Below are 4,720 nucleotides of genomic sequence, written 5' to 3' on the forward strand. Positions count from 1 at the left end.
CCCCACTTCAAGTATCATTTGAGCCCCTTACCATCTTTTCTAACCTTAACCAAAAGTCAAGTTACAACCAAAGAAAGTCCTTCAGATCAATTTTTGATAATATTAAAGCTAAGCATGCGATGGATATGATGATACATTGTGAAGTACCGCTTGTCTTTCTCAGCATAAAAAATCAGGAAAGAAATACAAAAAATGAGAGAGTCTTATAGGTGAAAACCCCCGTGGGCATCATAAGGCGGTGGTGAGTTGAGAAAAAATAAAAATGAGAGAGTCTTATTGGTGAAAACCCCCGTGGGCATCATAAGGCGATGGTGAGTTGAGAGAAAATGAAAATGAGAGAGTCTTATTGGTGAAAACCTTTGCAGGCACCATAAGGCGATGGTGAGTGAAGAGAAATAAAAATGAGAGAGTCTAATTGGTGAAAACCCTCACGGGCACCGTAAGGCGATGGAGAGTTTAAGAGAAAAGTGAAAAGTGAGAAGAAAGAGATTTGTTGGCGAAAGTCTTTTAAGATGTCGTCAATCGAATGTGATGTATGAGTCCAATGGATTTGAAGAAGCGGCTCAGCGGCAAAAGGTACGAACTCAACAACAAATGGGGAGTCTGGATAGGAAGATCAGGCAGCTCAATCCAAAATGCATGTCATACTCATTGGAGTCGGTTGTCGTATTCAGATAAGTTTTCTTTTTGAATATGGGACATTGCCCTTTTCTTTCATTTACATATTCATGCTTTTTGTCTTTTTATGTCATTTATCAAAATAAAAGTCACCATTATTTCTTTATATTTTAATTCAAGTCTGTGTCAAAACAAGTGAGAAAGGATTTCAAAATTTACTACCAGTCTTTCCAATTATATGAGGAAAAGCCAAGGAACAGCACAGGAAGAAATATGATCGTAATTCAACACGAAGCAAAGGAAGTCTATCAACCGACAGGCTATTGGATTCATAGAAATATTCAGATTTGGGAAAAGAGTGCACCTCAGGGGCATGGTAAAATGGAAACCCGTTGTTTGAGTCAGAGCTCATTTCCCTCAATATGGGTCCGGGTCAATGATGCGGCAAGACAGGGCAAGTGTTAGAGATTTGGACCAAAGATGAAAGGAACGAGTGTTAGGCAGATACCTGAGAAGCCAAGATCTGCAAGCCACCACTAAGTTTTTAACTGACAAATTTTCTTTGTTGATATAGGGGCAAATTTGCTTCACTTAATTCAGCTACCATTGGAAATGCACATCTGTAAGATTTTACTTTATGTTCAGGACCCTCCTGAAAAATGGGATTTTATTTTCTGCTCAGAACCCTCCTGAAAAATGGGATTTTACTTTATGTTCAGGACCCTCTTGAAAAATGGGATTTTACTTTACGTTCAGGACCCTCCTGAAAAATGGAATTTTAATTTCTGCTCAGGACCCTCCTGAAAAATGGGATTTTACTTTCTTCTCAGGACCCTCCTGAAAAATAGAATTTTACTTTCTGCTCAGGACCCTCCTAAAAAATGGGAATTTACTTTATGTTCAGGACCCTCCTGAAAAATGGGATTTTACTTTCTGCTCAGGACCCTCCTGAAAAATGAGATTTTACTTTCTGTTCAGGACCCTCCTGAAAAATGGGATTTTACTTTATGTTCAGGACCCTCCTGAAAAATGGGACTTTACTTTATGTTCAGGACCCTCCCAAAAAATAGGAATTTACTTTCAGTTCAGGACCCTCCTGAAAAATGAAAATTTACTTTCAGTTCAGGACCCTCCTGAAAAATGGGAGTTTACTTTCTGTTCAGGACCCTCCTGAAAAATAGGATTTTACTTTCTGTTCAGGACCCTCCCAAAAAAATGATATTTTACTTTATGTTCAGTGATTTTACTTTATGTTCAGGACCCTCCTGAAAAATGGAAATTTATTTTCAGTTCAGGACCCTCCTTAAAAATGAAAATTTACTTTCTGTTCAGGACCCTCCTGAAAAATGGGAATTACTTTCAGTTCAGGACCCTCCTGAAAAATGGGAATTTACTTTATGTCAGGACCCTCCTGAGAAATGGGATTTTACTTTATGTTCAGGACCCCCCTGAAAAATGGGACAACACTTTCAAAAATGAAATACTACTTTATTATAATTCTTGTTTGGGATAATTTGCGTTCTAGTTTTAATTTGGGGTTTCAGGAGCCTGCTTGTAGAACAGGGTGATGAAATAGCAAGTCAGGAGCCCGCCTGAAGAACAGGGTGATGAAACAACAAGTCAGGAGCCCTCCTGGAGAATAGGGTGAAGAAACGAAAAGTCAAGTAACAAAGCAAAGTAATTGAAAGCCAAGCAACAAGTTGAAAGAAATGGCAAGTCAGGGGCCCGCCTGAAGAATAGGGTGATGAAAGTCGAGTCAAGAACCAACAAAAGTTGTATAGATAGGATTTTTGTAATTTCATTTATGTTTTAACTTGTAATTTTCATTTTTGATGTAATAACAGAGCTGCAGACCGGAACCTCGACGGAATCTCACTCGACTCTCCAACTCGGTATAGTCCATCTCCGTCCAATCCTTGGAGATACTTGTCACTTAATCCCCTCATAACTTGGGTGGGTAGGTTGTCCTCATTCAAGACCCGGTAGTCCTTCTTTCTTCTGTTTCTTCCTTTGAATAATGATAGGGATAAAATTATATCTCGTTGTCTATTTCTTTGTCTAAAAATGTTGCGTGTTTACATTCAAAGGGGGCATAATGTGGACACGTAATTTTGTCCCCCTCAAAAGTTCGATTTTATTCATTTCTACCTTATCATATCATGTACCCTCACCCACGTGATTACATCCCACAAAAATATAAAAAAATAACTCTCAACAAAATCCCTAACAAACTTTTATTCCTTTAACACCCTAACAACCCTCTCCAATAAGAAAATGACAAATCACCACCTCACCACCTCATACCCTACCTCCCTACCCCTACCTAACCCAACCCTACGTCATACCCCCCTCTTTTTTCCTTGTCCAAAAAGAAAGGACCAAAAAAGGAAAATATAATATATGTACACAGATACACACATACAAAAGAAGAAGATTTTTTTTGGCATTAACAGAAAACCAAAAAAGAAAAAGGACCGAATTTTTCCTTCTCTCTCCAGACTCTCACCCTCTCTCTCTCAACAAGCTTCGCCGGCGACCGACCAACGACCCCGTCGGCATCCATGGCTGACGCCGGCTAGCCTTCTCCGCCTCTGGCTCCCTCCGTTCTCCGACGTCGTCAACAACTAGCTACGGCAACAACCACGTCAACCCTTCATCTCCGACGCCGCCAACAACAGCGACAACAACCGCGCCAGCCATAGCCGTCTCTGGCGACCTCACAAACGAAGACACTGCCACCAACCGCCGTAATGCTCACCAGCGCCGTCGTCCGCTCTAATCGAACCAGAGAGTGAGATCTGAGGATCATCTCCGTTTCCAGTTGCTGCCGAACGCACCGGAGCTTAGGCATAGCAAAGGGCCCTTTTTTTTTAGTTCAAAATCCACCGGAAAACACCCAGTCACTGTTTCTGTTACTGTTCCGACGAGTCCACCGGATTTTCGAACTCGTTGATTATCTTATGGCAATTTCCATTTTGGTTCATCGAGCTTGGTACTAGTTTTGGAATTTAAGATCGATTTCAGTTTCGGGTTTGGATTTCTTCCAATTTAAGTTGGTTTTGTTAGTTGTGGGGTTCCGTATTCGAGGTTTTTCGGCTTTCAGACTTCTTTATTATCGACAAAAGCAAGTGTCAGTGAGGTCCATTTCCTAACCCGCTCTCTTTTTATCTATCTTAGTGTGTTGAATGGATTGTGAATATGTGTGGTGTTATTATGTTTTGTTGGATTTTGTTGATGTTGATCATGACGTTGGTGATTTAGTTATGTTGGTTTGAGGAATGAGTTTTATCATGTTTTAATGGATTGAAAAAAAATTGGGTGGAATCAAGAAATTGAATAAAAGAATGATTTTAGATTAATGTTAGTTTGTCGTTTGGTCTGTTTCATCCGGAATAAATTTTAAATTTATAAACATGATTGGATCGTGTTTAGGTTGAAATGGATAGGCAATATAGGTTCAGGTAGGCAAGAATTTAAGATTGATGTTTCGATTGGATGTTGGAATGTGAGTGTGAATGTTTCTTTCTAGTTTATCGTATTCAATTCAATTGTATAATTGGCCGAGGAATGCCCTGAGCTAATTTGTATTTACTCACCGGGGAATACCCCGAAGAATTTTGTACGCTAAGGATGCTCGTGATCAAGGCCCGAGGCATCGAGTAAAGCATGGTTTAGGACTAGTGTAGGTTATTTCAGTATTTTTATTTTGGGTTGTAATAATTGGACTGGACTTTACATTTTTGTTTTGTTTTTTTTGTTATTGTTTGATTATTTTGCGTGCTTTTGTGTGGTTTATGCATTTGTAACATCAATTTAGCCGATACGCTCTGCCAAGCGACCGTGGTTGAACCACGAGATCGAGGGGTGCCTAACACCTTCCCCTCGATCAACAGAATTCCTTAGCCGGAATCTGTGTTTGCAAACCAGTTTAAGAGTCAAATGGTTTCGAAAAGGATTTTCTAAAGGTGACTTGGCACACCGAATTATGCCAAGCGGCGACTCTGAATAAATAACCCTTTTCCGAAATATATTTTCATTTCTTGTCACTTAAATAATAAAACCCTTTCGAACTTTAAAATATACATTTTTTTGGAGTACGCAA

Source organism: Capsicum annuum, chromosome 1, assembly GCF_002878395.1.
Source record: "Capsicum annuum cultivar UCD-10X-F1 chromosome 1, UCD10Xv1.1, whole genome shotgun sequence".
NCBI classification, from domain to species: Eukaryota; Viridiplantae; Streptophyta; class Magnoliopsida; order Solanales; family Solanaceae; genus Capsicum; species Capsicum annuum.